Source organism: Ambystoma mexicanum, chromosome 8 (assembly GCF_040938575.1).
Source record: "Ambystoma mexicanum isolate Mex_15411 chromosome 8, UKY_AmexF1_1, whole genome shotgun sequence".
Classification (NCBI taxonomy): Eukaryota; Metazoa; Chordata; class Amphibia; order Caudata; family Ambystomatidae; genus Ambystoma; species Ambystoma mexicanum.
The window spans coordinates 1,395,828,555-1,395,851,193 of record NC_090929.1 but is presented as its reverse complement, the minus strand read 5'-3'; positions in this window follow the sequence as shown (position 1 = coordinate 1,395,851,193).

Below are 22,639 nucleotides of genomic sequence, written 5' to 3'. Positions count from 1 at the left end.
CAAAGGGATGCAGCCCTCTGCACTTCAGGACTTCTCACTTCTTTTCTCTAAGCATCGCTGCTCTCCCACCTACCTCGAGGGACTCTTAACTTCAATATATCTTCATTAATTCTAATATTGTGACATCACTGCTTCTCTCTGTGGGAGCACTCTTCTTCATTCGTACTCAAAATTTAAAAAACTAAAACTAAAACAAAATGTGTTTCACTATCTTCACCACTCCTCACTTACTTCAAATACTCACACTCCCATTTGTTGTTCTTGCGTCAGGTGCACTCATGTTTTGTATGCTCTTCTGAGGACCTCTGATGCCGTATTTCCCCCTCAAAAGGCCTGCACACCAAGGGGTGGCACCAAACCTCCAGCGATCAGGCAAGCCTTCGGATATCCCCAGCACTTGAGGCCCATCTTGTTGTGTGTGCAGATTCTGCTCTCTGAAGGTAAGAGCTGCTTGCCCAAGAACAAATGCTGCTGGGGAGCTCCCAGTCCCTCGTATGGGCCTGGAATCACTTTGCGGGTCACTAAAATGTAAGGTAGGCCCAAAAACCTGATTCGCCAAAAATTAAATCGAATGAAAAAAAAAGTGCACAAGTAAAAAAGTGCAGCTGGTAAGATAGCTCAGTGGGTTGAGCGCTCGCTGCTATGATCTGAGCGTGATCTGCAGGCCTTTCATCCTTCCGAGGTCGATAAATAAGTGCCAATTTCGATTGGGTGATATTGTATGTAAATATGTGCTCTGTAAAGCGCTTTGGATTAAGGCGCTATATATATAAAACATCATTATCATTATCATTACCAAGAAAAACAAATGTTTATGACGTGCAGTCACTGGCCTGGAACAATTCTTGGATCATTCAACATTTCATCATTAAATGGTGGTTTATATAGGAGTGAGTGACATTATGACTGGGACAATGTTACAAGATACATGTCAATTATTGTTCACTGATTGGATAGTGTTTGCTGTCCCCTAAACATTTCTATACAATACTTAGCCATACTGGTCAAACCTACCTCACATGAACAATCTGATAACCAGGTTGTCCAGTTTCTCCATTCCTATTGGTTGTTGTAAATTCTTACATTTTTGCAACATGGGTATCAGTTCCCCATTGGATATCCCATCTCGATTGTACCATGTTGGGTTTCTTCCCCTTTCATTAACTAATCATTTTGTGATTAACTAATCATCTCTTTCACATGGGACTCAAAAGTTGGTACCTAATCATTTTTCTCAGCCTCGTGACCGTACAAATGACAGTTAATATTGCGACTTTTCTTCGGAAACATGTTTCATCTTTCAGAAACATTTCCTTCCTTTCTCATCATCTGTCTACATGACTTCAATGAAATGGTTTCTCGTCCTTTGCTACAAGACAATGTGAAAATCTTAAATATACTTCTAGGTATGAATGTATACATGTGTGTGTGTGGCTTATTTAGGTATTATAAATATAGTTGGTTGTGGGAACGTAGGGTAGCTCATTTCTCCCACCCTTCCATGATATCCTACTTAATTCCCTGCATTTGAACAGGTATCATTTTGCCTGTTGATGAATTACCTTTGTTGCTTGGTACTTGTAGCTTCAATCTAAGTGACCCTTTTCTGACAGGGTCACTGTGTTTCCTTGATGCGATTGTCCGTTACTCAGCAAATTACTTCTTTCTCACCAAAATTGTGACCTTCATCTTGCAAGTTTTAATTACTGTGTAGGAACACTATTTGTAATGTTTTCTCTCACATGGAGTTTGGGAATCTGCTTTACCCTGCGCTTCTAACCAATCCTTCTTGGGACCATTTAACAACTCCTTGTGCTTGGGACTACATTTCCCAGAAGTCCTCATGTATTTATTGACCTGTCAGGCGTGTCAACACTAGCGTGTCAAAGCAATTTTGTGCCGGTTTGTGTTGGATGTTTGGTGTTGTGCTCTCTCTCGGCAGGTAAGAACCTCCAAAAGCTTGGTTGTGTTCTTTTTCATCCCTCACCCTTCTCAGTGTGTGTTATGGGCCGCCATCCAGATCTCAGTTTATTCTTAGTAGCAAGGAAAGCTGCATGTGAAGCAATTGTAAATAAATATATTAACAAACTAAGGAATCCTGACCAAGTCAACCGAGCTGGTGATAAGTTCATGCCTATCGCTCTAGAGCCCAGAGGCAATGCTGTCACCTCCAGCTATGCTATGCAGCGAGTAACAGAGGAACCGCTTTTTGACACAATTTCACAATTGACCATAGTGGTGCAAACCTTTTCCTCTCCCGATTTTTAGTTGAACAGCGCCTTGCCTTGTGCACATGCTTGGCCCCATAACAGTGCTCCCACCAAAAACGTTGATTCTATAGCCTCAGAATGTAGCACGAAAATTCCTACTTTGTCATGACTGCTACTAGCCAAATTGAGCCCCAAATTAGTTCTTGTTTTCCGGCAAAGGTTCTAGGAAATCATTAAAGCCTCCCTCTTAAATACCAGGTCATTGAACTCCCATGCTATCGACGTTCATAACTATATCCTGGAACATGACATCGACTTATTGTGCTTAACAGAAACCTGGCTCAAAAACTCAAGTGGCCCCAAAATGGATCTTACAGTACCCAAGAACTCTGAGTTATTTTCCCAAAATTGGAAAAATTGGCAGTGGAGGAGGTGTGGCGATTATCGCCAGGAAGGAACTACAACTTTTGAAATCTCTTGTGCCTGTTCTGGATGTGAAATTATTCACCTTAAGTTAAAATCAAATCATATCAGTTGTATTAATATTTTCCTCATCTACCGCCCCCGCACCCCGAAGATATGCCCAATTTGAATGAGGGACTTATCCAATTACTACAGTCCTCAAACAGGCCAGATTGTGCCACCGAAATGCTTGCTGACTTTAATCGCTGTCTTGGAGATACCTCCGATAAAGAGGCAATCTACTTAGAACAAAGTCTGAATAATTCTGAACTTGTAGTGTTAAATAATGACCCCACTCATGTTAAAGGTAAAACACTAGACTGGGTGGTTACTCAGACTCTTGATGTTAAAATCTCTGATTGATACCATATATCTGGTCCAACCAATTTCTGAGAATTCCTAATACATCTCCCAAAACATTTTAAGCGTTAAATGAATCCAAGACCTCAGTGGAACTTTAAAAAAGATTAAAAACTCGAACCTCACAGAGAGGACTGATGCACTGTTTTTTTTGGTTACGGTGGATGTTGACAACCCCAACACCCTAGTAATATTTTACAGATTATATATGACCGAAATGCTCGATCAGCTAGCACCCATGAGAGTAAAAACTGTGAGGGATAGCACCCATGAGAGTAAAAACTGTGAGGGATGGATGTTCACACAACAGTTGGTTCACTCCCTCACTTGATGATTTCAAAAAGAAGAATAGGCAGGCCGAACGCATTTGGTAAAAGTCTAAATCACACCTCCATAAAGCTGCATGGAAAGTTCAAGAGAAATCAATCAGGCTAGCTATATATGAAATTAGGAAGAATTTCTTCAATTAGCAAATATACAATGCTAGAAATAGTTCTAAGCAACTTTTTAAGATATTGAAAATATTGAGAAACCCAAAGTTCAGCCCCAGGTCTCTTTGCCAATGAAGAAAGACTGTACTAGAGTGCAACAAGCCTTCGCAGACAACATTCTCACTGCACGTGATAAGATTAAAGTTGATCTGTTAACTGGTTTCTATGCTCTAATTGTGGAGCCAACTACTGATTCACCCATTTCTTATGAACCTGCTCAGGCAACTGATCACCAAAAGTTTTCATTTAGGACAGTAACTGTGTTGGAGGAAGTACTAAAAGGAATGCACCCTATCTTCTGCCCAGGCGATGTCCTGCTTTGCAAATTGATTCTTGATATTAAGAAATTGTTTGCGCCCTTTTTTACTTGATTTGTCAATGCCTCATTTAGGTTCAATATTTTCCCTGACAGTATTAAGGAAATTACAATGACCTTAGCCGGTCTCAGTCTGGACGATGTCTCTAATCTTAGGCCCATTAAAAACTTGTATTTCCAGCTGAAGATAGTGGATAAAATAGACACTAGGCAATTTCAGGATTATCTGGAACAAACTTCCACTGTACCTGTCAGTCAATCCGGCTTTAGACCAAACCATGGCAATGAGTGCCTTGCTCAATTTTCAGACTAATATGCTTGATATTGTGGAAAATAGCAAGTGTGGACTGTTAGTTCTACTCAGTCTATGGGCAGTGTTCGATCTCCTTGACCATGATCTCCTCTTATTCACACAAGGTTGAGAAATGTTATGGAAATGCCATAAAATGGATCAGTTCCTTTTCAACCAACAGCAATTCCACGGTGCATTGGGGCGATGCTTGTTTCAAGCCAGCCCCCATTCGCTGTGGCATACTCAAGGGGGCATGTTTGTCCCCTGCCCTCTTCAAAATCTATATCAAACCGCTTTGCAATCTGTTATCCCAAATGGGTCTCCAATTCACAAACTATGCAGATGATACACAACTTTAGTTCGAGCTTGATGGTGACTATGATTTGGATGCTAAAAAAATTAATTCTGTATTTAAAAGCATAAAACAGTGGATGACCACACATTGGATGTGCCTCAATAATTCCAAAAACCGAGCTCATGCTTTTTGGATGACCACAAGCCAGTTCCAAAATGGACTCACAGTTTTCAGGTTTTACCATTGAAAACTGTAATATTACAGTTCAAAACAAAGTAAAGACCTTAGGTAATCTGTAATGATCCCTGGGCTCTGATGCTCAAGTTAACAATATTGGCTAAAGCACACAATACCATTTGAAATTACTTAGACAAATCAAGCCATTTGTCTCTGCAAAAAACAGTGAAACTTTGGCCAGAGCAATGATCGTACATAGAATCGACTACTGCAACGCTCCCCTGGTGGGCGCCACTAAGGGTAATCTCCAAAAATGTGAAGTAATCCAAAATGATGCTGTCCGCGTAGTAAAGTATATCTCTGAATCAAGAAAAGATCTCCACTGGCTCTCGGTAAATGCCAGGGTGCAATTTAAAATCCTTACTCTGACACACAAGTGCGTTTATGGGAAGGCTCCAGTTTATCTAAAACAAAGCTAGCTACCTATCAGCCAAAAAGAACATTGCGATCAAGCAAGAATCATCTACTCTCCGGTCCCAGACCAAGATGAGTTAATGGAAAAGGCAAGTCCTTCCCTTTTCTGGTAGTTTCTGTTTGGAACCCATTGTCGTCGATTCTGTGACAGGAAAAGAGTTGGCTGCACTTTCAAAAGCAACTAAAAACCACTCTATTTGAATAGGTGTCCTATGTCTTACTTCTTCCATAGCTGTCTCATGCTTTATGTTCTGTCTTATGTGCCTTTCTTCCGCCCTGATGTCTGCCCGTCTATGGCGCGTTATCTCTTGCAGCGTCTAGGATGGACATGAATTAAATGTATTTTACTGTGAGGAAAAACCCATCTGCTTCTGTTGCCTAATAACGTAGACGTTGCATCTGTTATGGGGTCTATATTTGCATATGCGTAATCTGAATTCTAACGTAACTAACAGGGGGTAAGGAAGATTGGCACTTGGGCTTTGTAGCTACTACCTGCAACATTACTAAACAGAAGCTTTTTCAATGCTTGTGGTGCACGTTGCATCTTCTCTGCTTATACATGTGTGTTAATCCTAATGTGCTACTGCTCAATAATGACCTGCTGCATCATATAACATGGGCGGTACTCTCAATGTGTGTTTCTGCTGTATGTTGCTGCCTTACATATCTTCATGGAGTGCTCTCAGAAATATATCTCTCACCCTTGCTGCTCACATAAAGCAGGAAGGGTGCACCTGTAACTGGGGCCATTGGCATTTTAACAGGCCCTAGTCCACTCTATAGGGATTTTCTTAATTTGTACTTGATTGATTGATATTTTATTTCTATCGCGCTCGTACACAAGTGTTTCAGAACGCGACAAGGCAAGGGAGGGGGACAGGGGAGAACAAAACAGCGATTTTACTAGGCCCAGTGACATTGAGAACGTGCAAATACATGGGAGAGGGGAGAGGGGAAAAGTGCATGGAAGGGGGGAGAGGTGGAAAGTGCGAAGCAGAGGAGAAACAGATAAATAACAATAAATATGATATGATAAGGCATTTGATAAGATAAGGCATTTGTAACGCGCCTATACACAAGGATTTCAAGTGTTTCAAGGCGCGACGAGGCAGGGAGGGGGGAACAGGGGAAGACAGACAATGATCCTACTAGGCCAGGTGTCATTCAGATCGTGCAAGTGCAGGGGTAGGGGGAAGGGAGAAAGTGCAAGGGGAGGGGAGGGGGGAAGTGCAGTACAAGGTAAGTAGAATAAAATATATAGGGCCAGCTGGTGGCAAGTGCAAGGTAAGTGCAGACAAGTGCTGGGAACGGGGGCTGTCGGGATACAGAGACAGTCCCGCAGTGCAGGGGTTGCCAGGGAGGCAGTGCAAGTGGAGAGTGGCTGGGCCCAGGACTGAGGTTGGCGAGAGTGGCCCTGTTGCAGATTCGGTGCAGATTCAGCGAAGAATTAGCAGGGGAGAGAGAGAGAGAAAGCAGAAGCAAAGAGGAAGGTTTTGAGGTGCTTCCGGAACCGTAGATGGTTCTCCTCAGGTTTCAGGGAGGCAGGAAGGCTGTTCCAGAGGGAGGCCCCTGCCGTGGAGAGAGATCTACCCCCAGGTCGTTGCTTCGAGAAGCGGCTGACCCTGAGGGAGTTGGAGACGGATGAGCAAAGGGCTCGGGAAGGAAGATATTTAGGAAGAGAGAGTTGAAGGTATTTAGGCCCCAGGCCCCAGAAGGCCTTGTGGACAATGCAGAGGGTTTTGAACTTTATCCTCGCTGCCACTGGGAGCCAGTGTAGAGACTTCAGTCCTGGAGAGATACGGTCCCTGGGCTTGAGGCCAAGGACAAGCCTCGCAGTTCTGTTCTGGATGAGTTGCAGAGGGCAGAGAGTGGAGGCAGGCAGGTTAAGATAGAGGCTGTTACAGTAGTCCAGCTTTGAGAGAACCAGGGCTCGTGAGACAGTGAGCTTCTGGGGGAAGGAGAGGAAGGGAAGAATACCTCTGAGGAGGTGCAGCTGGTAGTGTGACTTCTTAGAGACGTCAGATATATGAGGAGAGAAGGAGAGTGTGGAGTCAAAGATAACCCCGAGGTTTTTTGCCGTGCAGGTAGGAGCAGGAAGAGGGCCAAGAGAGGCCGGCCAGAGAGCTGCAGCGAAGGAGGGAGTTGGTGTGCCGATGAGTAGAATCTCAGTCTTACTGGCATTAAGGCAGAGGTCATTGGCGGCACACCATTCCTGGATAGCAGACAGACAGTCAGAGATGAATGAAGGAGAGGAGGAGGCCGAGGGTAGCCTGAAAATGAGCTGGGTATCGTCCGCATAGCACTGAAAGTTGGGGCAGAGAGCGGCGATGCAGTGGGCAAGGGGTGCCAGGTACTGGTTGAACAGCCAGGGGGAGAGATTTGATCCCTGGGGGACACCACAGGTAGAGAAAAAGATGTCAGAGAGGAAGGACCCCAGTTGGACCTGGGAGGGTCGATTGGAGAGGAAAGAGGTCAGCCACGCCAGAGCCTGACCAGTGATACCCAGGTTATCACGGAGGCGGTTGAGCAGAATGGTATGGTTGACAGTGTCAAAGGCAGAAGAGAGATCGAGCAGAATTAGAACACACACAGTGTTGGAGTCAAGGTTCAAGAGTAGGTCCTCACGGATGTTCAGGAGAGCAGTTTCCGTGCTTCTGGCAGCTCTGAAGCCAGATTGATGGTCATGAAGACTGCCAACAGATTCAGCATGGAGGTTACGCTGGGAGATGGCCAGTTTCTCCAGGAGCTTGCCCAGGAAGGGAGTGATGGAGATTGGGCAATACTTAGCCGGGCAGGGGGGGTCAGAAGAGGGTTTCTTAAGAAGAGGGTGCACAAGGGAGTGCTTAAGGGGAGATGGGAAGACTCCAGAGGAGAAGGAGTGGTTGCAAAAGTCAGCCAGGGCAGGAGCCAGGGCGTCAATGTGGTCCTTGATAGTTTTGGAGGAACAGGGGTGAACCTGTTTAGACGAGACTTTCATAGATCGGACTTGTCTGGAAACCTCGTCAGCAGAAAAAAGGGGAAAGGCAGAGAAGGAGGGAGGAGGGGTGGCTGTAGAAGGGCCAGAGGAAGAGCCAGGAAGAGAGGGAGGGAGGTGATAGGAGGAGAGTGAGGACAGGATGTCCTGAGTTTTAGAGATGAAGTGAGAGGCAAGTGCAGTGCAGAGGGCCTGGGAGGGGACAGGAGAGGTAGAGACTGCAGCAGGGTTGGCAAGCTCCTTGCAGATTTTAAAGAGTTTGGCCGAGTTGTTAGATGCCGCAGAGATGCGGGCTTGGATAAGGGCTCTCTTCTTGGAGAGAACGGAGAGACGGTATTGCCTTTGGAGCAGGCGGCAGGCCAGTTTGTCAGAGGATGGACATGAAGCATGCCATTTCCTCTCTGCCACCCTGCACTTGCGTTTAAGGGTGACGAGCTCCCTTATAAATAAATAATAAAGGCAACAAACAGTGGTAATGCAGCCAGCAATTTGCAAGTGCTAGGTTTAAGGCAGCAGACAGGGTAGGTCTGATAAGTGCAGGAAGAAAAAGGGGGGGGGCTGTACTTCTTCTAAGGTTTGGGGCGTTGGGAGTGCATTGCAACAAACATATGACATTTACATTCCTATTTTATCATTAAATTAGGTGTTCCAGCAAGACATTTCTATAATCTATGTACATTACATTGCATATACATTACAAATAGCAATCCGCCATGTTCTAATATCAATATTATGACGTTGTGTCCAAACAATTGTATGGGTCTGAATTGCGATCAAAATGAAGAGGTCAAAGAGAGAACAAACAGATTTCTCAACAGGGGTGTTAAATGCTAAACTACCTAAAAATATGTTTTCAAATGAGAGGGGTATATCAATCTTAAATATGTGTTTTAGCAGCCTACATAACTGAAACGTTTAACAAATTTATATTTTTTAAAAAAAATGCTCGAGGGTGCCTTCCACATCTTCACAGACCAATACGTTTTTACGTTTTATCATTGATGACTTTCGATTTGAATAATTTTTAGGTGTAGGGAAGGCTCTATGCATAAACAAGAAAAAAAAGATTTGGTTAAACTTGCTGATGTACTTATCGATTTAGGTGTTTTCCATATAGGGGACCATATGTCACCATCGCAATAAGTTCGTACATTTCATTGGTTTAATTCCTTTACTTTCAACAAATAATGGTGGTCATGTAACTACTTATGTATGTTGATGTCTTTTGAAATGTAAAACAAGAACAAGTTGTTTTAAAAAAGATTGGCATCATGTTCTTTTACTAGGACCCTGGCACCACTGCATCATCCTGCAAATACTACACTGTTTTTGACTCCCCAAGCAACTTTACATAACATTTTGAAACACCAAAGAGTCAGATATCAGTCCAAATGGAAATTGTTTGCAACGGAAGACTCTCTCCTATGTTACAAACAAAGCTAACCTTCTTAATCCCTTGTGCAATGGCACCTGAAGGTATTCTGATGTCATGTCTAATTTTGTGAAGTACTACAATGCATTATTGTGCACAGCAGTTAGTTTGTATTGGAAAAAGGGTGCTGCACCCCTCTGCCTCACTTGTTCAGCTTCCATAAATCAATTGTTGGGTTAGAGGCACCAGCAGTGATGAAGGTAGACGAAGGAGAAAAGGAGAGGGGGGAGGAGGAACCCAAGAAAATATAACCATTGTTCACAAGGCCAGCAGAAGTGTACACCAACCCAATGTATGTACCAGGGAACAGCGCACACGTTACCCCAGGTACGGCCCCACCCCCTATGTATGACCCATCTACCACCCACCACCCTCGCTCACACCGGATTAAGTACCCAAGATCTTGAGGTAGCATTAACTACAACCTGTACCGAACTGGCCCGATTACGAGCAGTATGCGAAGCAGCACGAGTATCTGAGGGAGGGCCCCAACCTCTGAGAGGCACCCCTCCCATACCCCAAGATGAATGGAAATCGGGGAACTTACTCTTTAAGACTGATAGTGCTCCATACGGGCGTGCGAGTAGAGCGGGAAGGGCTAATTGATAGTTTTGGATATGACACTGTGGCCTCAGTGAGGGACGATGAGTACTGGAGTGATTTTGATGAATTAGAAGAAGGTGCTGTGGGAGGGATACAGCAGGTGCAGGTGGCAACCCAAAGGGTGGAAGAGTTATGGGAGGGGAGGCCTCGAAACAGAATGGGCAGGATGGTGGCTTTAGCAAAAAAGAAAGGAACAAAGGTGAACAGTGGGAAAAATCACCCTAAAGCCAGGAGCAATACTACCCAGAGTTAAGCAATACCCACTATCCAGAGAGGCGGAGGAAGGGATTCAGGAGACACTAAGTGCACTACTCCAGCAAGGAATAATAATACCCTTAAATTTGCCATGTAACATTGCTGTGTACCCTATTAAGAAAGCGACATGGGGGTCATGGCGTATGATTCAGGACCTCTGCTCACTTAATGACATAGTCCAAAAAGAGTTCCCACTTGTTCCCAATTCCGCGTCCATTTTGTGTGGCATTCCCAAACAGGCCACTCATTTTACTGTGGTCGATTTGAAAAATGCATTTTTCTCAGTGCACATTGTCCCAGGATCACAATATCTCACAGCATTTACACTGGGTGGGAAAAGGTATGAACACCGTCGACTGCCCCATCGGTACTGTGAGATCCCCAGCATATTTAACAGGATACTGCACAAAGATCACAGCAATATTCAAGTCCCGAACACCATTATTCAGTACGTATATGACCTTCTAGTCTGCAGCAAGAGTGAAGAAAATTGTCGAAGAGATTCAATTGTCCTTCTCCAGTTACTCGCACAAAAGAGGTATAAGGTAGACAAGCAAAGACTGCAGCACTGTCTGACTGTGGTCCTGTACTTGGGCCAATTGATTTCAAAAGATGGTAAGAGAATAATACCCGACACCACAGCCAGACCAAACACTGTTAAGGACCTGCAGAAATTCCTCGAAATATGCAATTACTGTAGGCAGGGCTTTACGTGGGGTAAGAAATCGAGGGGGGGCCCTCATTTGGGGGCGTGGCTTGTGGGGGGCGTGGCCTAAAACATACGCAAATCATAAGGTATGCACACACATATATATGCATGTTATATATCTGTGTGCGTACCTTACTATACTATGGTTTGTGTACTTTGCAAGCCATCTTTTCTAAACATAGAAATATGTATTTCTATGTCTAGAAAAGATGGCTTGCAAAGTACACAAACCATAGTAAGGTACGCACGCAGATATATAACATGCATATATATGTGTGTGTGCATACCTTACGGTTTGCCTACTTTTCAGGCCATTTTTTTTTTAAACATTTTGGTTTTATAAAAGATGGCTTTGAAAGTACACAATTCAAGCCATCTTTTATAAAGCTTTGACTACGGACAAAATTGTCCGTTGGCAAAGCTTTATAAAAGATGGCTTGAATTGTGTACTTTTCAAGCCAACTTTCATAATCCTCGAAAAATGTCAAGGAATCCCCAGGTTCGCCGAGGGTTAAAGACGCCTCGGCGACCTGGGGAAACAAAGAGACCAGTAACTGCCTCTGGTGACCACTCGCGCGAGAAGTCACCAGAGGCAGTTACTATGACTTACAGAAGTGGTAGCCAGGCACAGCATTGCTGTGGTTGGCTGCCACTTCTGTCAGATCGCCTGACTTCATGGCAGGCGCATCTCCCGTCGCGGCTGCTGCCGCGACGGGATAATGCATCCTGCCAATGTTGCGTGCAGTGGGACAGGGGCCCCGGCAGGGCCCCGGCTCAGTCCCACTTTTTGGAGACTGCCGGGGCCTGGCCCCGGCAGGCCCTGGCCCACTTAAAGCCCTGACTGTAGGGCATGGATAACAGATTATGCAGCCTACACAAGGCCCCTCTTGCAAGGTCTAAAAGAAGCACAAAAAGACAAGACACATATAACATGGACAGCAGAAATGCAGACTGCATTCAACGGTTTGAAGGAATTGATTAGCACGGCCCCTGTCCTCGCCACACCTGATTACGAACGGGAATTTTACCTGTTCTTGCACTCCAATGGAACACTAATGACAGCCAGAAAAAGTCCATGGGCCACAAACCAATGGCATATTACAGCGGCACACTCGATTCGGTAATGCAGGGTCACTTTGCTTGTGAACAGGCCTTCGCAGCTGCCGCCTTTGCTATTGAAAAGAGCTCACCCTTTGTCATGGGGTGCTCTGTAAACCTGTACGTTGAACACCCCCTTTTGCCCTACTTTAAAGGTCAAAATCCACTCTCACCACCAAAGGGTATAAGCCTACGAAATAAAACTCTTGAGCCCCAATATTCATGTGGTACGCTGCAAAACGGTAAACCCAGCCACGTTCCATACATAGCCATGTACCGTGAGAGATATGCAAGAACATGATTGTGACACTTGTGAGGGAGAAGGAAATTACATTCCAAAAGCTAGGGAAAATGCACTGCAGGAAGGAGAAGTGTGGAGGGCTAATGGGTCCCCGGTGCAGCATGCAGAATTATTGAACAAATCAATTGAGGCGCTTGCGTAGCCCTCTGTATTGGCCCTGGTAAAATGTCAAGCCCACACCCACAATGATGATGAAATATCGCTGGGAAATGCAGCCGTGGATGCAGCTGCCAAAGAAGCTGCATATCTGCCCATACAGATGAGCACATAATGCATATTGGTAAACAAACAAGAAGAATCCAAAGCAGAGTGCCCAAATAATAGAGTTACAGAAGAGAGCCCTACCCACAGAGCAAGAGTTATGGACCAAACAAGGGTGCACACAGTCATCTACTGATTTATTATGGAGACACAGCATAACAGGAAAAGTAGTTATACCCGTAGAACTGTTGTGCGTGGCATTCAAACAATTGCACTTTCCAGCACACACTTGAAAACAACACATTGCTCCCGATCTCCAGGAAGATTGGTTTATCCCAAACATTCAGGAGTACCTTAACAGAATCGTCATTGAGTGTACGACATGCCAAGTGCTTAATTCAGGGATGACTCTCAGAACACTAAGGGGGACATTATCCCACCCGTGAGCTACACATTGATTACGCAGACATGCGAGAGAGATGTAACGGAGCTAGATATTTGACTGTGGTGGTGTGTCCCTTTTCAAGATGGTTGTAAGCAGGTCCCTGTGCCCACCCAGACACGAAATGTGCAGCCAAGTTCTTTGTCAGAGAGGCGTTCCCACAATGGGGGATATGTGATTTCATCCGATCTCACAATGGAACACATTTTGTAAATTACCTGTTCAAAGAAGTAACGTCATTGCTAGGAATAAAACATAAAATGTGCCCGATTTACCACCCAAAAGCAAACGGAATGGTCGAGAAAATCAATAGCCTCCTTAAGAGTAGGTTATCAAAACTATGCCCCTCCCTAAAAAAGAACTGGATGTACTGCCCGCCTTTGGCCCTTTTCAAACTGTGCACACAACGTAGCAAAGATCACCACATGTCCCCCCACGAAATAGTAACTGGTCGATGCATAGAAATGCCATTGTCACCAGTGTGGAGAATGTCTAATGCACACAGAACAGCAACTGTTCTAGAGGAAGAGTTTAAAGAACATCTCAACCAGCTCACGCAGGCAGTGAGATGTATTACCAAACAAACTGTAGTGCCATTTACAAGAGAGAATTAAACAGACACAACAACTGCAGGATCCGACAGCCAAGCTCAACCACTAATGCCCGGAGAGCTTGTGTATGTACAGAGTTTTGTGGGAAAATTGAACTCACCAAGATTCCATGGACCCTAGGAGGGGATCTATTGTATCCCCCTGGCTGTAAACGTAAAGGGATTATGTACCGGATCCACCTCTCAGATTTCAGGAAGGCACATGACAGTGTAGCACCTGAAGTGTTGGATACTAATCAAGCAAACATTGCGTTGCTCTAGAGGGCCACCGAGGATAAGAAATACATCAGAAAAATGTAAATAAAAATGGTGACAGGTAGTACAGAATTGCAAAATGTATTGCATATATATATGAAGCTCTTTCTTGCTCTCTCTCTCTCTCTCCTTGCTCCGATTCCACGTTCTTCTTTTCACCCTGTATCTTGTTCCTTTATTAATGCCAACCTCGTTTTATCCTTCTCTGTAGGTGCAACGATGCTGGAGATGGCACCAATAAATTTTAAAAATATTCAGTCAGATAGCAGTAGGAATAGAATAAGCGCCATGCGCACATACAGCTATGAGTGTGCTGCTAATTTTGTTGCCATTATCTTCACAATAGCAATGTTAGTATTAGGAATATATTGGTCTGCATCTTTCATCTGGGAGGCCCATATAAAAGAAGGGGGCAGAGGGGAAATATGGAAGGAAAGCAGCAATATATCCTTCAATTTAATGACTCTGCATAAGAATGAAACCAAAGTGACCCCAAAAATTGAATTACTTATGTATAACAGAAGTAAAAAGTTTATCTATTGCACTAACTGTGAAGCCACCACCCCACCATGTTTTCTGTTTCACAAGCTACCTCACAACCTAATATAGTATCTACCTCAGCGCTTAGTGAAATGTACAAGGTATTCAACACCCCACTGTCCAATGTGAGGTCAAGTCCCCTTCTCCCACTATGGTATACGGACAAGAGACAACAAATGCTAATGTCAATGTAGATACTGGTATTTTTCCAATGTACAGTCAGCAACCCGCAAAAACAAATGGGGCACTATGCACTTCTGATGCACTGTGTAAAAGATTGACAAGGAAACAATAATCTCTCTTGAATGATAAAAGAAGGAAAAGACAGGCACGTCAACACAGATACGATGTCTATTATGGTTTGGGGTTAGATAAAGTAGAGGAGCTTCATCATCCCTTGCAGTCTAATAGTTGGTATTCAGATATGAGTGCAAAAGAAGAAAAATAAATGAACGACCAATAATAGTTGCTACGTGTGTTCTTGAATACTGCATACGTTTGGGACGCCCAAGGTCTTGGTGCCTGAAGAAACCCCCTTAGTAGAAGCCCAATGTCTCATCTACTTTGCAGTATGTAGGATAAGAAGTTCGTTTCAGGCACACACAGTAAGAATGAAACTCCTTCCACCAAACGAAAAACTCTGCAAGGTAGGATGAAAAGGTGCGCAATGTTTCAAGGAACCAATCATGGCCATTGAGGGCACAAGCTGCAAAGAAAACAAACGGCAGGACTCAACGTACATGTGCAAAGCATGCGTGCAAATATGGACAGAGCATATCTCTAAACTGACATGGGTCACAGCCCTCGAAAAACCGATCAAGTTCCAGCAAGAAGAGAATTACAAACTTTGTTTCTATGGGGAAGGCAAGGTGTTCATGGGTTCAAACACATGCTGCAACAGAACCCTCACCATTCCTGATCTTCGGAAAGGCACTGCTGCCTTAATAGACTATTATTGGGTGTGCAGCAAACAGACATACTTACACCTCCCACCATCATGGAGGGGCTATTGCATGCTTGCAACACTGTACTCTGTGTTGCTGGTGATACCTGAAGAGCACATAAAGGGGGGAGAAGTGCCTCAAGAACGACCAAAAGCCCCTCGAACGACCGAAGTTCAACCCCCCATCTTTCGCATATTGCCTGAAGAAGAGCGGCGGGATCACTTGTTTCGAAAGAAGCGTGCCTCCAACTACCTGTCTCAACAATCCTCTGACCTCTTTGCACAGATCCCCAACAAATACAAACTCTTTAATTCAGCAGAGACATTTTTTGCATCACTTGTGCCCAGTGGCCAAACAAGAGCAGATTCAAAAATGGCTGCAAATAATAAGATGGGAGCTGATCCAGCTGGCGAACGACACAGAGTAGGGCTTCAACGTAATCAAAGTAGAACTAAAAAGCACTTTGACTCATGATGATGCAGAATCGTTATGTGTTGGACCTCCTCATTGCAATGGATGGTGGTGTTTGCAAGAAAATTGGAAGTTCATGTTGCACATTGACACCTTCAGATGCTGACAACAGGACATTATCCCACGTGATTGCAGCAGTAGATGAACTTGGTGAAAAATGAGAAAAGAAGGAGTTCAAGAAAAGGACTGGTTCAAAATTGCATTCAGTTCGGTACCCTCATGGCTCAGAACAATTATGAAGATGCTGATACCCATCATTGTTTTATTCCTGCTGATCTTCTGTGTGTGCCAGTTCGGCCTCCGATTCTGCACAAAAACGGTTATGAATACTGCGATGATGATGGTGACAATAGGTAATAGTAATGTTAATAATAAAATGCCACATGATACTAGGGAAGCCCAAGTACAAACTGGTGAGAATGATGAGCCCAAATACCGCATGGTGACAATTTACCACACAGGGGATGAGGTAGACAACTATCACCATACCACTATCAAACAGTCCCAAGATCTGGAGAATTACAGGGAGGTGTGGGTGGACCTATATGGGGATAGGGGATGCATTTACACGATTTGCACTGCTGAAGAATATACACGATGTGGGGAGAGTTTAAGACGTATGTGTAGAGCATCAATGCCCATAAAAGGTACCCCCGCCTGGGACAAAGCAGTAAAAAGGGCTGGGGAATGTAGAAATACTGGGGGAGGGTATTTGGTAATTTTGGAGCAATGAAAGGGAGGAATGTTGGGAATCAGATGGTCCTATCACGCCCCCTCTCCATTCCCACAGTAAATAAATTGTGTGTAGGCCAAGGGGGAGAAACGCCCACACCTGAGGCACGTCCCCCTATGATATAACATAGAGACTAATACGAGTAAAACAGCTCACAGCCCCAGCAACAAATGCCATTTTGTATTAGCAGAGACGCCATCTTTTTCTAGGCCCAAAAATCATCCCTTTGTAACCTCAGTTCTCCCTTCCCCAGCACCTCACAAAGAGAGCCCCAGACATCTGCCAGTTCCGTGCAAGCCTTGTTCTCACGGAAGTCCAGCCATTTATTGTTGCAATTGTTTAGTATCACTTCCACAGAATGCACTCTCTGCAGAGTTTGAGACCAGAGCAGGCCCCAACCCAAGTGCCCATCCATCTCCCCTAAACTGCCCATGCCCTTTCAACCCCCGATCCACCAGTGCAGGGCCCACCAGTCCCGACGCCCTCACAGTGACCATTCCTGAACGCCCACCATATACTTAATCCTGTGCAGCAGTATATTCTCTGGCAAACTAACACATCTGTTCGTATCATGAGGCATCAGGGGACATAAATAGTAGATCAAAACTCCCAGGGGACGACACCTGGGAGCGGGGCCCAGGTATCAATAAAGCTCTGAATGTAGAGGTCGGAATGCCAATATATTAACCCTTTTTCTCTAAGTACCCTCATTCATGCAAGGATTTTATGTTCAACATTATTCTCATACTATCAGTTCCTGTTGTTTAGCTTAGACAGTTAGGGATGTATCACATTTGTCCTCACCTTCACTGCGGAGATGAGCCCAGCTGACCCACGTGCCACCAGATTGATGGGGAAGCAGCAGCCAATTACAGCCTGGCATCCTCTATTCAGCAGGCTGCGCTATACGGCCACTCGAATCTGCACGATGATTTTGTACTTTATTTGATGATGTCAGTAATGATGAAATTTTCTTGATTATGTGCTGCCCGTGTACGTTTGGCAGAGCACTCTCGGGCAGCAGTGTTCTTTGCTTGCATACTTTATTTTATATAAAGTTTGTTAACCTAGCAACTTAACTCTTGGTCTCATTCCCTGACGGGGCATGTTATCTTTACTTTTGCATTGTGTGAGGACACGTGTTGAACATCAGCATTGGCTTTCTTGGCAACCACCAGCAGAGCCAGCCACTCCACCCCATTTGATCTTTCAATAAATCCTTTATTGCACAATTTTTATGATCCCTAAGCATCAGAAGAACGTTCAACAACTTGGCCACTAAAGGTTTGCCCTCTTTTTAATCATTAGTCTGTGCACCAAGTCCTTGAGACACGTCCCCTTCGGAGGACAAAAAATACTAGGAAACTTTAACACGTCCGTGGTATTTCGGCTAAAGTCACCCACCATCATTGTATGTTACTTGAAGTTTTATTGCAACCTCTGTTTCTTCCACACAAGCTAAAAAGCTTCAAATTACATAACAGAAAGAATCTTCCCTGAATGGGAAAACTACTGAAAATATCAAATTAGTAATTTCCAAAATGTAAGATCTTATTCGAAAAACTTGTAGAAATGTTTCTGTTGTTCATTTTTGTAGGAGGTAAAAAGAACAAAGAGGAGGAAAGTTAATTCATGGGACCATCAAAAGCATGTGAAAATACTTAAAAAATACAAGCTTATGCTTAATGCCTGGTGATGTTCAAAATTTCTTTTGTGGATAGTGGTGTGTTCCCAATAGATTGTTCAGTGATTATTAGATTTTTGAGTCAAAGTCAACTTTATACCTTGTGTGTGGGATATGTGTTTGGAAAATGTGGGTGGATACTGCACAGGCAGTCCTTTGTTTTTTGTTATTTGACTGTACTGCATTTTACATACCAGACACAGGCTATGATAAGATGGAAACGGCTGTGAAGATGTTAAACGAAAACAAGCATGAGGTTCAATGGAATCAAAAAGTCACATGACCTGATCAGGAGTAAACGGTAACCAAACGGGCCTTGCGGCTACCTCAAAGACTTGCACCTCAACTCGCACCACAACTCGTTAGTACCACACCATGTTGTGACATCCTAATGAATTCAGTCGGCAAGTAGTATTGTTAATGTTTGTCTCCTGGGGACAGATACTTCATTGTCATTTAAGCTTGTAACCCTTTGAGCAGTCAATTGACTGTAAAAATGACTATTGTCACATATTCTTTATTTATTTAGTTATTTATTTATTTATTTATTCACATTTGTTAAGCGCACATCAGACAGAAGGCATCGTGGCGCTGGTTACAGTGTTTCTTAAACTTAGTTACACGCAGTTGTATTCTTGGACATGTAGCACACCCAAGTGGAACATCCTGCTGAAATAAATTAGCAAATTCCATTGGCTAGCATTTGTGGTGGTTTCTATAGGATGTGAGGTGACCTTTAGCTGGAGCCAGGGTGGTCTGCTGCTATATGTTTGAGACAACATGTCTGCAGGGATAGATATGTGCATGCCATCAAAGCATGTATCCTTTTGATTAGTCAATTAGCGGTGAAAAAAGGACTGTTATGCAATTTTCTTGTATATTTAGAAAACCCCTGTGGAACATCCTGTAGAATTGATGTAACTACTGCTATAGTTTATCATTTGCGGTGTTCTTTATATGATGTGAAGTGACCTTAGTCTGGAGACAGCAGGGTTAGTTTCACCATCTGCATATGACAAGTCAGCGGCAGAGATATTTGCACGCCATTGAAGCTTGCATCTCTTTGACATCTTAGGGTGAAATGTGGGCTTTTGGCCCATAAGCTAGGACTTGAACACTCAACCATGGTGGGACATCCTGCTTAAATCAAATAACAAGCTCTATTGTGTAGAGTGGTATATTCCCCAAGTTTTCAAAAAGGTAGACGGGGCAGGATTGTAGTTTTGATACTTTTTACATATTTTGAGCTTCTTCCTCTGCAAAGCTTGAGACACCATTGGTATAGTTGCATAATTTTGCAGATGTGCATATTGTGAAGTGGCACAAAAGAATGTGTACCTTTGACAAAAAAATATAATGAAGACCATAATGTACCTAATTGCTTGCATTTCAAGATCAGGCTATGCTGCTGCATGAAGGGTTGAGGTGCTGTCTACAAAAAGTCCCCCTTCTGCCAGAAGGAACTATTGTGAAAAGATCAATACCAAGTGCTAAAATTAGACAAAAGCATGCGTCACATGATCACAAAGGATTATAGTTTAAGGCGTTGCGATATTGCAATTCATCTTGTTGTTTGTGTATACAGTGGTTGACACAATGGAATAACAGTAATATTGAGCAAACTCAGAACGCCAGCAATTGAATTATTGTGATATTTGTACTGTCATTTAAATCCTGCTTTTGTATGTGACATGGTTAAAATTGCTGTGTCCAACAATTTGAAATTTCGTTGACATGTTCCAGTGTATTGTTGTCTTGGTACCGAAAATTGTGTTTACAATGAATACAAAATATTTATATGATGCTCCATGGTGATGCTCAATAGGATTTCACAACACAAGCCACATTGCTATTACTAAACTTCATGATGTGTTAGGCTCCAAAACCCCTTTTATTTATATTCATTGCTTGGCATTATATTCTATTATACATTTCCAAAGTACTGGGGGTGGGGTGAGGTGTTTGGTGTGTACATTCTTTGTGGCCTCCAACTCTCCATACGGAAATACCTGTATTGCTTATATATTCCATTGTACATATCTAATTTTTAATGTATTTTGGTACTGTCCCACACATATCACCCACGCCACCCAGCCAAATATTACCTACACTGCAATTTGGCAGTGCCAGCATTGCTTTGGCAGAGTTTGTGGGGATAGCTACTCTTTTTGATGTGATGTGACATGATCTATGAACAGGCTAAAAGCTCTGGTAAGCCAACAATATGCACAGTATGGGATGTAGACTGCTAAGGAGAGAAAAGCAGCTTGTCAAAAGTGTTACGACCAAATATATATTGTAAACGGTAAAGTAGTTTCTATACCAATTGTGACACTTTTGAAGTACAAATATCAGCCCACTAATCACACATACACACCATGCTTTTTAATGTTTTTTAGGTGTCACTGTAATAAATGAGCTGGAACATATTGTCAATTTGGGATGTAAAGAACTCATGGTGGAAACAAGTGATCACAGTTTAAGAGTGTTTGTTATACTGCATTCAGGTTGGAGAAACGCCTAATCTACACCTAAATCTAAGATGCGAGCAAGCATTGACCAGCAAATGAAAATAAGGCAGTCCTAGTGGCGTTGTGTCAAATAAAAAGGGCCTATACTAAGAAACCTATTGCCAAACCTTACAACTAATTCAAAAAGGGATGTGGGATAGTTTTCAAGATAAGAAAGAAGTGTTTACAAATAATATGTAAGGATGCAATAGCTTGGGTCTCCCTTCCCCACGTTTTGTGTACGCGGTAAAGTGGGATCTTGGATGACAGTTCTACTTGCAGCTATCAGGGCCGTCGATGGCGATGTTTGTTTTTTCTTGAAAGTCTCTTGTCTTCGAGGGCCTGACGTATTCTAACAACAAAAATAAAAGTTCCTTCAACAAAATGAAAGTTGATTTCCTGGTTTCACTTAGGCTGAGGATTCTTCACCTGCGGGTCCCCCTCTTTCGGGCGCTGACCCTCTTTACTTTCAGCCTCCCTCCACTGGGTTCATTATGGCTTTTCCTTCCTTCACAAATCTTAATGTCTTTTTAGACAGTTCCAGTGGACATCCCTCGGCCTGGTTCACTCATGTAAACACCCTGTTTCTTGGGACTTTAGACTTGCCCCCTTCTCGTTAGCATCCCTCCTCTGTGTTCACTCTTGCCAACTTCACATTAACATTTACTTTCAATATTCACGAGATTCACTTTGCTTGCTTTCTCATGTGGCGGGATTCACTTCCCTTGCTTTCTTTATACATCCTTAGGGCAAAGGCTTTCGACTGTACAGGGATTTTACTTGACCTCCTGTATGACCACTTTGACCCATCTTGGCGGCTCTCCTACGGCCTTCTGGTATCTGTAGTTTCACTCAGGCGGAGATCAACCAGAGTTTCTCGGAGCAAAACCCACGTGGTGCCGGTCCTCTTCTGCAGCTGGTCTCCCCTTTACAATTTTACAGTTCTTTGAACTTCTCTCACTTTTGCCACTTTGACTTTAATTCAACACAGCCTGGTTCTTATTGGCTTTTCCCTTGACTCACCGACTGTGATGTACTGCTTGGCTTTCGGCTTAACTGGAGTCAAGGCCGGAAGCACCGAAAGCAGGAGTCTCCCTCGCTGCGGCTTATCAGCGTCGATATGCTCCGTATACTGTTGACATTTGCTGCGGCACACTTGGGCTATTGTCCTCGGTCGTACTATTCTTTCAGCTGAGGGTTCGCAGGGTTTTGTCAAAAAAGGAAAGGTTGTGTCTCTCCTCGTCAGCCTCTAGATATTTGCTGCCTATCTCCTCCTCTTGAACTGCCAGGTCTGGATAGCTGTCTCGTTGTGTGGTTTGCTTGCTTTTACTGTGCTCTCTTACTCCACTTTTTATCCCTGTGGGGAAGGGAAAGGGCCATCGGGTGTGTGTGATTCGTGTCAATTGCCTGACTTTGCCTGACTGTTGTATTGGGGCATGTCAGGTAAATGGCCCTGGTGTTAGTCCGTTGTGAGAAAGTGTTTGTGTTGGGAAAGGGGGGGAGGGGGCAGTGTTTTTGAATGCCCTACATGGTAGGATGGGGGAGAGGTATTGAAGGAAGGGGGATACCGCCTCTCATCCGTTGGTGTCCCACTCCCACTCCACAGGACCCCCCATCCAGGTGATCCTCCCTCACTGGTCCACCCCCTGGAGCTGGATCCAATAGTGATGGCTGTGTCCTGGCCACATGGATGACAGATCCCCAGGGACTAGCTAGGGGGACACCTTCAGGTTTCTCACAGGGAGATCCTAGATGTTATTTTTTTTGTTGCTCGGGTACAGTACGCATGCACGGCCT